This window comes from Balaenoptera musculus, chromosome 14 (assembly GCF_009873245.2).
Source record: "Balaenoptera musculus isolate JJ_BM4_2016_0621 chromosome 14, mBalMus1.pri.v3, whole genome shotgun sequence".
NCBI classification, from domain to species: domain Eukaryota; kingdom Metazoa; phylum Chordata; class Mammalia; order Artiodactyla; family Balaenopteridae; genus Balaenoptera; species Balaenoptera musculus.
The window spans coordinates 17,811,197-17,823,830 of record NC_045798.1 but is presented as its reverse complement, the minus strand read 5'-3'; positions in this window follow the sequence as shown (position 1 = coordinate 17,823,830).

Below are 12,634 nucleotides of genomic sequence, written 5' to 3'. Positions count from 1 at the left end.
TAGGTGTATCCCCGCCACCACCTAGAAAGGCACTTTTTAAATCCCAAAGAAAATCTCCGCTCAGAGAGACGTCTCTTAGCATCCATGCCTCTCCTTCCTGAAGGCACGGGGTGATGTGATTTCAAGGATATTGACTCTACCCCCAGTGCATGGTAGTCATGTCATTCAGGGGACAGTGGCTCCACTCCTAGTTCCAGAGGTAAGCCCCCCACCGCACCCCACCCCAACCAGCCTAAGACAATCAGATAATCCCACTGTCTAGAATGGTGGTTGCTGGGAAGGTGGGGTGTGGGAGATGGGGAGATGTTGGTCCTAGGATACAGACACTCAGTTATAAGGTTAACAAGTTCCAGAGATCTAGGGTCCAGCATGGTGACTATAGCTAACAATAATGTACTTTATACTTGAAAGATGCTCTGAGAGTCCAGCTTTAATGTTCTCACCATGACAAAAACAAAATGGTAATTATACAAGGTGAAGGGTGTGTTAACTAACCTTATTGTGGTAAACATTTCACAGTATCTATGTATTTCAAATCATCACACTGTACACCTTAAACTTACACGATGTTACATGTCAATTATATCTCCACAAACCTATAAAAAAATTTTAAATTTTTAAAAAGAAAATTCTCTTGCACACGCTTGTTTCAGAGATGGTCACACAAACCCAGCCTAAGCCAGTGAGAACATAGTAGTTCCGTTGGCCATGGCGATTGGTTCAGAGGTGGGCATGCAACCCAAATGGGTTCAATTAGAGTGAAGCCCAGAATTTTGTTTGGTGCTTGTGATGTAGAAACCCTCTCTACTTCAGGAAGATATGAGGTATGGAACTGTTCCGTTTTGTCACTGTGATAAAAGTGAGTCTGAAAACTAAACCATCAAGTGGAAGAAGGCAGAATCAAGCCAATTGCAGAGAAATGGATTCAGCACCCTGACCAAGCTGTTCCTGAAACCAGTCTTGACCATTTTCATTTATATGAATCAACAACTCTCTTTTGTTCACCACGTCATTTTAAGCTAGGATTCTGTTGCTTGCAACTAAAAGCATGCTAGCTGGTACATCGAGCATCATGCCTGTGGTTTAAATATAAGCAGGTCCTAATGGGGAGCCCTGCTTTCATTGTGAGCCCATATTTAAGCCAACTCAGCACTTAGGTTCAATATTAAAAAACCAACCAGCCAAGGTCTAACTGCAGACTATGTTAATGAGAAATGAATATTTCATTCAAATTGTTACGGGAGTTCTGGGGAAGGAATTTATGTGACGCGTGAAAAAGCAAAACCTGAAGATTCTTCATCATTCATCCCCATAGGACCTCAGTGCTGAAGACCCTTATTTCATCTTTCCTCTTCCTCCTCTCCCTACAGCTCCTCCCGTCTCCTTAGTAATTCCACTCTCATCCTACATGGATGTTCTGCACTCTGAAAAGAAAACAAATAAAACAACAGTAATAAAAAACAGCCATCATCTGCCCCTCCATTCTGTTCCCAACCCCAGCCCAAGGAACTCATTGAAGTATCTGCCTGACAAAACCAAGGCTCTTCCTAGAGGGTAATTCAGCTGTTGAGAAACTGTACTTCTGTATTTTTAGCTACTGTGTTCTAGAAACACACAAGGAATGCTCTTCTGCTGTCCTCTCATCTTTGCAGCCATTCCCACGAGAAAGAGGACAAATTATTACCTCCTTAAGTAAAACCTGAGCTTTGCCAAGCTCCAATTCCCTCCTTTAGGGAGTTTGGAGGAGAGAAATCACAGTGGTGTCTGAACGTGATGAACTTACCTTCTGGGGTGGGGGGGATGTAAGAATAAGGATCCAGCAGTGATGCTTTTCTATACAACCTCAGCCAGTGAAAAATGAGTCTTTTGCATTCCAGCACCTGATATCAGTGTTTCAAAAATGTCATTTGGGCATAAATCTGTGGACAAGACTATTGCTGTATTTCTGAAGAAATCCTGATATATTTATGGAATCCTGTCAAGGAAGCTCCACTGCACTTCTTTTCTCTAGTTGCTGGATAGAAGATGAAAACATTCTTGACAAAACTGGAAATCACAGTACGTATTGGGGATAAATAATACAGCAGGGTGAGATGCAGAACCCGTGTTGTTTTACACCCAAGGATCATTCTAACTTTCTGTGAAAGAAGCACAAAGGACCAACTTTCTTGCTTGGAAAATAATGGCATGCATTTCATGGTTAAATTGTAATGATGAGGATCGTTGGGAATTCTGGGTAATTAATATAGAAGGTTTTTTTTAAATTATTTATTTATTTATTTATTTATTTATTTATTTATTTATATTTATTTTTGGCTGTGTTGGGTCTTCATTTCTGTGCAAGGGCTTTCTCTAGTTGTGGCAAGCGGGGACCACTCTTCATCGCGGTGCGCGGGCCTCTCACTGTCACGGCCTCTCTTGTTGCGGAGCACAAGCTCCAGACGCGCAGGCTCAGTAGTTGTGGCTCACAGGCCTAGTTGCTCTGCGGCATGTGGGATTTTCCCAGACCAGGGCTCAAACCCGTGTTCCCTGCATTGGCAGGCAGATTCTCAACCACTGCGCCACCAGGGAAGCCCAATATAGAAGTTTTATAGCCAGAGTGATGGGCTAAGAAACCATCTTCTTCCTCCCTCCAAGCTTCTCCTCTCTGTCCCCCAAAAGATCTTCCCTGATGGATTTTTATAACCATTTAAAACTATCTCAGGGTTCAGACTCTTTCAAATTGGACAACATTCTCCGGTACAAACACATTCATGTTTACCCTTTAAGTGATTCATGAATAAAGAAGGTTCTAGTGCTTCTCACCGGGTACCAGGCATAGTGCTAGATGCTGTGGGCGTCAAGGTGAGTGAGATGTAGGCGCTCACATCCTATTATAAGAAGTGGATATATAGGTTTCTTTTCTTGTAATGTCTTTGTCTAGCTTTGGTATCTGGGTAACACTGGCCTCATAGAATGAATTAGGAAGCATTCCCTCCTCTTCTGTTTGTTAGAAGAGTTTGAGAAGGTATTAATTCTTCTTTAAATGTTTGCTAGAATTCACCAGTGAAATCATCTGGTCCCTGGCTTTTCTTTGTTGAGAGGTTTTTTGTTTTTTAACTTTTATTGGAGTATAGTTGATTTACACTGTTGTGTGAGTTTCTGCCGTACAGCAAAGTGAATCAGTTATACATATACATATATCTACTCTTTTTTAGATTCTTTTCCCAAATAGGTCATTACAGAGTATTGAGTAGAGTTCCCTGTGCTATACAGTAGGTCCTTATTAGTTATCTATTTTATATACAGTAGTGTGTACATGTCAATCCCAATCTCGAAATTTATCCCTCCCACCCCTTTCCCCCTGGTAACCATAAGTTTGTTTTCTACATCTGTGTGTTGAGAGGGTTTTGATGACTGATTTACTCTCTTACCTTGTTATGGGTCTATTCAAATATTCTGTTTCTTCTTGAGTTAGTTTTGGTAGTTTGTGTGTTTCTAGGAATTTGTCCATTTCATATAGGTTATCTAATTTGTTGGTTTACAGTTGTTCACAGTAAGAGATAAGTATATGACCCCTTCCTCAATATGGAGGATAAATGCTAAAATAAAGCTTGACAACAGTGTAACAGAAGCATGGAGGAGGGATGGATTAGTTTGGATTTGGAGATGGGGAGATGAGAAATATTCACGAGAGAGGTGACTCAGACTAACTGGGTGCTGTAGGATGAATAGGAGTTGGTTAGGTGGAGATGTGGGGAAGGACATTCCAGGTAGGGAAACAGTATGAGCAAAGGTAGAGAGGAGTAAAAATCCATGGGGTAGGAAGAGCATAGAGTGGCTTCCGTGGACCAGCAAAAAATGAGTTTGGGACAAGTTCATGAAAGGTGTTTATACCATGCTAAGGATTTTTGGATTTTGTCCCTTGATTGGTGGGAAGCCATTAACAAATTTTAAGCAGAAGTTTAAGACTATGGGCTTTGTGATTTTTCTGCAAAGATGGTTTTGGTGGCTGTATTGAGGGTGGTTGGAGAGGAGGGGCTGGGCGCCAGGGGACTGGGTTGCTGCTACCATCTATCCATCATGAAAGCTGCTGGCAGAGGAATGAGGCGAGTTAGGAAGGAGAAGGAGGCTAGATCCCTGAGACCTTGAGCTGTGGAATCAGTAAGACAGAGAGGCAACTAGCCATGGGAGAAGAGAGAGGGATGTGGTCAATGTCAATGATGCGGTAAAGTCTTCCAGCCGGCTTGTGCCAGTCCTACAGGACAGCGAGCGTCACTCTTGCGTGCTTCGTACGTTCTGTTTGTGTGTCTATGAAAGGAAGTTACAGACACAGCTGGGTTTGTGTTGTCACATTAATTATAAAAGCTTTAAGGGAAAAAAATCCCAAAGGGAATAAAGGTTTTCTGGAAAGCATTCTTGTCTAAAGGAAGCTGCATGAAAATGGAAAAACCTTGACATTTAATTGATTTCAGTAATCGTGATGACATTGTGTTTTCATTCAGGCTGTGCAATAGGGCTTTAAAACCGTGGAAAATTGACACACAGGGCCTTGTTAGGGGAAACAAAAATGCTTCCAACTTGCAGGGTTGAATATTTTTCTTTTCATAGGAAAAAAAAATACCCCATCATTTCCAACAGTCTGAATGACACTTAGAATTATTTCTTCCTTTTAGTAGATATAATCTAAGATTTTCCAGATAACAGAAAGCAGTTGGAGCAGAGTGGATGACACATTTAAAATTACTAGTATCTTGGCCTTCCCTGCTGGTGCAGTGGTTAAGAATCTGCCTGCCAATGCAGGGGACACGGGTTCAAGCCCTAGTCCAGGAAGATTCTACATGCCACCTAGCAACTAAGCCCGTGCGCCACAACCAGTGCGCTAGAGCCCGCAAGCCACAACTACTGAAGCCCGTGCGCCTAGAGCCCGTGCTCCGCAACAAGAGAAGCCACCGCAATGAGAAGCCCGTGCACCACAACGAAGAGTAGCCCCTGCTCGCCACAACTAGAGAAAGTCTGTGAGCAGCAACGAAGACCCAGTGCAGCCAAAAATAAATTAAAAAAAAAAAAGTAGGATTTTCCTGATTTATTTTTCTTACTTGAAGAGGAATAATGATGACCTTAGACATAGTGGGTTGTTTACTGCATCCCCACAGCTTAGGCATGTGACCTTCTTTACATCTTTCCCCCCTCCTGTGGTGATCACATTTGATGAGGAAGTTGAAATGCTAGGAAGTTAAATGACTTTCCCAGGGTCACCCAACTATAGTAAATGTGAGGCAAAGTGACTAAGATCTATGCTTATGCTTCCTCCTTTATCCTCCAGGGATGCCCGTGGTTTATTATTTTTTAAATATATTTTTAATTTGAGGATACAATTAGATTTACAAACTGTGAAGACAGTGCACAGAATTCTAATATACCCCTCAGTTTCCCCTATTATTAACATTAATGTTATCTTCCGTTAGAATGGTAAATTTGCCCTAAGTAATGAGCCAATACTGATACATTATTATTAACTGAAGTTCATACGTTATTCAGAATCCCTTAATTTTTACCAAATGTCCTTTTCTTCTTCTAGGATCCCATCCAGGATGAATCCTGCGTTCTGTTTACTTGTGTCTCCTCAGGCTCTTCTTGGCTGTGCGTTTTTCAGGCTTTCTTTGTTTCTGATGACCTCAGTGTCGAAGAGTCCTGGTCAGGTGTTTTGTAGAATGCTCCTCAGTTGGGATTTGTCTGTTGTTTTTCTCGCGATGAGCTGGGGTAATTGGTTTTTAGGAGAGAGACCATGGAGATAAAATGTCATTCCCATCACATCCTACCAAGGATACCTACAACATGCCTTAACTTTGGTCACCTGGCTGAGATGGTGTTGGGTAGATTCTCCACGACCAAGTTACTCTCTCCCCCGACCCTGCCCCTTCCTTGGAGGGAAGGCACTCTGCCCAGCCCTCACTTAGGGCGGGTGGGTTATGGTCCGTCTCCTTGAGGGTAGGGTAGCTATATACACTTTGGGGAATTCTTCTGTGGACACATGGATATTTTATACTTTGGATTATAATCCAATATTCCTTTATTTATTTTGTAGCTCAGATTGTTCCAACGATGGCCTCTGGGAGCTCTTGCAGTTGGCTCCTGTGTTCCTTTGATACGCCCCCATCGTCTAGTGTGTGTTGTTTATGCTTGAGCACTTTCTCACTTTCTGGCACTGTCCGAGCCTCCAGACTCATCTTATAGATTTCCTACCCCAGTCCGAGAACAGCCATTTCTCCAGAGATCCCTGGTTCCTCTATTGGAGAATGGCATTAGATATTAAGAGCTGAGGGCCAGATGCTGGTTCTGGTATTCTGGTGATAGGTGTCCCCTTTTTACCTGAAAATCAGACCTTTTCTCCAATTATTTTCTTTTGTTCAGAATGGGAGACTTTTGTCGGTAGCTCCTCTCAGCTCTTGGTGTCTGAACGCCTTCCAGCTCCATTTTTACCTTTCTTGGCTCCTCGGTAAGCAAAACGGCTTGGCGACTTCTAGGCATGAATGCTGCATGGTTCTGGGCAGGGGGGAGGCTGCTTTCCGTCTCAAATGCCAGCACCTTCTGGCCAGTGCATGGCTCTGAATTCAGGCCACGAGAGGTGAAGTTAACCATGGCTCCGGAATTCCATCCCCTGGTCATGTGTGATCACTCAGAGCATGTTATCTTCAGCAGAGTCTGGAGCATTTCTCCCAACATGTGCCTGACACCTCTGTGCCTGCTCACAGAATTCTCTTACCATCTTCCTACCTCACCTTGTCTTCAAGGGACCATAACCTAGGAAGCTGCGGTGTCCGCCGCAAGCTAGAGAAACCCTGCCGTATTGGCTTATCGCTGCATGACAAACAAGCACAACAGTTCGGCGGCATGCAAAAAGAAGCACTTCTTTATTTTTATTGAAGTATAGTTAATTTACAATGTTGTGTTAGTTTCAAGTGTACAACAAAGTGATTCATATATATATATATATACACATATATTTTCTTCTTCAGATTCTTTCTCATTATAGGTTATTATAAGATATTGAGTATAGTTCCCTGTGCTATATAGTAGGTCCTTGTTGTTTATTTATTTTATATATAGTAGTGTGTATATGTTAATCCCAAACTCCTAATTTATCTCCCCTAACCCTCTTCCCACTAGCCCCTTTGGCAGCCATAAGTTTGTTTTCTACGTCTGTGAGTCTATTTCCATTTTGTAAATAAGTCATTTGTATCACTTGTTTTTAGACAAATAGCTGTTTTTATTGAATACAGAAGCTCCTCGAAACCCTGTGGACTCCGGGGCTCTCCTGCAAGTCCTTTCATTCCCAGCGTGCTGGAGGCAAGCACACATCCCCCGTAACTCCCTCCCATTTCTTCTCGGGGATTTGGGTAGGAGAGGAGGGAGGAGAGGAGTGGGCATGTGTATCATTTTTTCAGATTCCACATATAAGTGATACCATATAATATTTGCTTTTCTCTGACTTCTCTTAGTATGATAATCTCTAAGTCCATCCATGTTGCTGCAAATGGCATTGTTTCATTCTTTTTTATGGCTGAATAGTATTCCATTGTGTGTGTGTGTGTGTGTGTGTGTGTGTGTGTGTGTGTGTGTATCTCACATCGACTTTATCCATTCATCTGTCAATGGACATTTATGTTGCTTGTATGTCTTGGCTATTATAAATAGTGCTGCTATGAACATTGGGGTGTATGTATCTTTTCAAATTAGAGTTTTGTCCAGGTATATGCCCAGGAGTGGGATTGCTGGATCATGTGGTAACTCTATTTTTAGTTTTTTAGGGAACCTCTCTACTGTTCTCCATAGTGGCTGCACCAATTTACATTCCCACCAACATTGTAGGAGGGTTTCTTTTTCTCCATACTCTCTCCAGCATTTATTATTTGTAGACTTTTAATGATGGCCATTCTGATTGGTGTGAGGTAGTACCTAGTGGTAGTTTTGATTTGCATTTCTCTAATAACTAGTGATATTGAGCATCTTTTCATGTGCCTGTTGGCCATCTGTATGTCTTCTTTGAAGAAATGTCTATTTAGGTCTTCTGCCCATTTTTTGATTGGGTTGTTTGTAAAAAGAAGCACTTCTGTAGCTCATGGGTTTCCAGGTTGGTTGGGGTTGGTTGATGGAGGTGGGCTTGGCTGGTTGGCTCTGCTGATCTCAGCTGGACTTACACTTGGTGGCTGGGCTGGCCGTCAAGACTGGGCAATCTAAGGGAGGATCAGCTGGGGTGGTTCTGTTCCATGTATCTCTCATTCTTTCTCTGGTACCAATGCCCTAGCCCACCATGTTCTTCCAGTGGCAATAGCAGAAACACAAAAGGACAGCAAAAACTGAGCGGTCCTTTGAGGTCTAGACTCAGAACCAGCACTCAGTCACCTCTGCCTCATTCTATTGGCCAAAGCAAGTCCCTTGGCCTCATTTGATGTCAAAAAGTGGGGAAAAAGTGTCAAAGTCTCCATCCTTTTAGTGGACAGGGGATAGGGAGTGAATATTTCTGAATAGTAATCTACCACATTTCACTATGCACTTCCTCTCATGGATTAGTTATAAAAATATCAAATGAAGGTTATTTCTGAGGTCTCTAAATTTTTTTTACAATGAGCACGTGGAAGAAATGGCAAAGATTCCAGAAGCTGTGATCAATGACACACTGTTGGAAAGGTGCTGTGGTCACTGATATCCATGTTCCCCTCCTCTACCTGAGAACCCAGTAGACTACATTTCCCAGCAATCCTGTATCCAGATAGGACCATGTGACTAGTTCTAGCCAGTGGCATGAGACCAAAACTGTCATGTGTTACTTCTGAGACCAAAACTGTCATGTGTTACTTCTAGGTTAGGTGTGCCTAGCCTTCTCTAGGCTAGAAGACTAAAGACCTTCTCTGTGTGCTCTTTCTTTCCTCATCTGCTCACTGGATATAGGAAATCCAATGAAGGTCTCCAAGGCCCTCAGGCATGGGGGAGCTATCAGATGCAGGAAGCCTGGGTCCCTGAATGACTGTGGGGAGCAGAGTGCCCTCCAGCCCACACTATTTTGGACCATTTTGACACAGTGTCATTATGTTAAGTCACTGAGATTTGGATATGTTTGTTATAGCTGTTAGCATATCATGACTAATAAAATCCCCCTTCCTGATGGCCACTAGAAGTACTTGCTGAAGATGACTCCTTTGAGTTAACTCAGTAAACTATAACTTCTACAATATCAGTATTTATGTGTGTGAGTGTTCATCTTTGATAAGTGATCTGAAGGTCTATCTCAGCCATCCACCACCCAACTTTGGCAACATGACCCTTATTTTTGCCTTAGGGGAATATTCCTTCTCTAATCTTAGTTGGTGTGCTTCTGGAAAAGGTGACCTCAGCCCTTGGGTTCTTCCTGGGTGGAGCACATGACCTGGGCTAAGCCAATGAGGTCTTTGCATTCCCTTAGCTACAGTGATTGGTGCAGGGGTGGGTGCATGACCTAAGCTGGTCTAAATTTAATCTCAGGATCTTAGCAGGGCAAGTGGAAATAAAGACTGCCTCTCTTTCAGCAGGCATTAACAAAAAAGATTATAACCATAGGAGATTCAGGTGGTCATCCTGTGATTAAAAGAGAGCCAACCTTAGCTGAAAGCATACACTATGGATAGTAGAATAGAGCAATAAAAAGGGCAGGTCCTTGGCACCATTGTCAAGCAGCTGGATCCAGCCTTGCTTGTAGCTGACATACTGTTGAACTTTTCAGTCAAACAAAGGTCAATAAGTAGCTTTTATGGGCTTCCCTGGTGGCGCAGTGGTTAAGAATCCGCCTGCCAATGCAGGGGACACGGTTCGAGCCCTGGTCCGGGAAGATCCCATATGCCGCGGAGCAACTAAGCCCGTGTGCCACAACTGCTAAGCCTGCGCTCTAGGGCCCGTGAACCACAACTACTGAGCCCGCATGCCACAACTACTGAAGCCCGTGTGCCACAACTACTGAAGCCCGTGTGCCACAACTACTGAAGCCCCCGCACCTAGAGCCCGTGCTTTGCAACAAGAGAAGCCACTGCAATGAGAAGCCCGCGCACCACAACAAAGAGTAGCCCCCCCTCGTTGCAACCAGAGAAAGCCTGCGCGCAGCAACGAAGACCCAACACAGCCAAAAATAAATAAATTAAATAAATTAAATAAATAAATAAATAAATAGCTTTTATGGTTTAAGCCAGTTAGTTGATTTTCATTCGTCATACCCAACTATTCTCAATGGATTCAGCATTTATCACGTTTATAATCAAATGAAAATTTTTAATTAGAAAATGTAAAATATTAAATGACATTAAAATAGATGATCTCTAGAGACTACTTCTAGTTCTAAAATTCAGAGCTTATGAATCCAAGTATGAATTCCTAGCACTTAAAGTATTTATAGTAATCTATACATAGAAATATCTTGATAACCAAAGACAGTCTAATTATTTGAAGACTTCAGGCAAAAGGATGATGAACATTCCAAAAAAGAAATAGGGACCTTCTTACACATGGGCAAAATCCCTCCATGGCTCTCCATCAGTTGAACAGATTCTATAAAACTCTGTATAACCTGGCCCCTGCCTACCTCTCTGATCTTATCAGCTGTGCTCCCACCCATTCCCCTTAGCTCACTGAACTTTAAATTCTCAGAGCTCACTCCTGCCCTAGGACCTTTGCACTTGCTATTCCCTTTGCCTAGAGTGCCCTTCTGGCTTCTCCTTTTTCTGGCATCTACGCAGGTCTCAATTCCTCTTCAGAAAAACCTTTCCTGACCACCCAGCTAAAGGGAGTCTCCCTCTCTGGTGCTCTTTTTCTTTTTTAAATTAATTAATTAATTAATTAATTTTAATTTTTGGCTGTGTTGGGTCTTCATTGCTGCACGCGGGTTTTCTCTAGTTGTGGCAAGCGGGGGCTACTCTTTGTTGTGGTGCACGGGGTACTCATTGCAGTGGCTTCTCTTGCTGTGGAGCACGGGCTCTAGGTGCGTGGGTTTCAGTAGTTATGGCTCGCAGGCTCTAGAGTGAAGGCTCAGTAGTTGTGGTGCATGGGCTTCATTGCTCCACGGCATGTGGGATCTTCCTGGACCAGGGCTCGAACCTGTGTCCCCTGCATTGGCAGGCGGATTCTTAACCACTGCGCCACCAGGGAAGTCCCTCCTTCTCTGGCACTCTTTACAAATCACCATCTAGTTCTTTCACATCACTTTTTACAATCTAACAGTACCTGGTTCATCTATTCACCTGTTATCTCTGTCTCCTGATAGAATAAGAATTCTCCAAGGGCAGGGCCCTTGCCTCTTCTGGTGCCCCAGTGACTCCAGCACCTGGCACCATACCTGGCACTGAGTAACAAGTAGTCAGAACCTTAGGAGCCAAACGGAGGCAACAGTGTCCTTTGGAGCAGGATAGGGAATGGAAGGGACCTGTGATATTGTCGTGGATTTGGGGGTTGAGACTTCACAGGAGGGAGGGCCATGCGAAAGGAGCAGCGGGAAGGCTGCTGCTTGGTGATGGTTATTCAAGTTTATTCATAGACTATTTCTAAAAGGAATGGTGTGAGTGTGAACGTGTGTGCGAGAGAGAGAGAGAGAGAGAGAGAGAGACAGAAGAATAGAAGCCTCCTTGTCCAGAATATAATGGAACTGACATTAGAATCATCATTGCATGTATCACTTAATTTCTTTTTTTATTTATTTTTTAACATCTTTATTGGAGTATAATTTCTTTACAATGGTGTGTTAGTTTCTGCTTTATAACAAAGTGAATCAGTTATGCATATACATATGTTCCCATATCTCTTCCCTCTTGCATCTCCCTCCCTCCCACCCTCCCTATCCCACCCCTCTAGGTGGTCACAAAGCACCGAGCTGATCTCCCTGTGCTATGCGGCTGCTTCCCACTAGCTATCTATTTTACGTTTGGTAGTGTATATATGTCCATGCCACTCTCTCACTTTGTCCCAGCTTACCCTTCCCCCTCCCCATATCCTCAAGTCCATTCTCTAGTAGGTCTGTGTCTTTATTCCCGTCTTACCCCTAGGTTCTTCATTACCTTTTTTTTTTTCTTAGATTCCGTATATATGTGTTAGCATACGGTATTTGTTTTTCTCTTTCTGACTTACTTCACTCTGTATGACAGACTCTAACTCCATCCACCTCACTACAAATACCTCCATTTCGTTTCTTTTTATGGCTGAGTAATATTCCATTATATATATGTGCCACATCTTCTTTATCCATTCATCCGATGATGGACACTTAGGTTGCTTCCATGTCCTGGCTATTGTAAATAGAGCTGCAATGAACATTTTGGTACATGACTCTTTTTGAATTATGGTTTTCTCAGGGTATATGCCCAGTAGTGGGATTGCTGGGTCGTATGGTAGTTCTATTTGTAGTTTTTTAAGGAACCTCCATACTGTTCTCCATAGCGGCTGTATCAATTTACATTCCCACCAACAGTGCAAGAGGGTTCCCTTTTCTCCACACCCTCTCCAGCATTTATCGTTTGTAGATTTTTTGATGATGGCCATTCTGACTGGTGTGAGTTGATATCTCATTGTAGTTTTGATTTGCATTTCTCTAATGATTAATGATGTTGAGCATTCTTTCATGTGTTTGTTGGCAATCTGT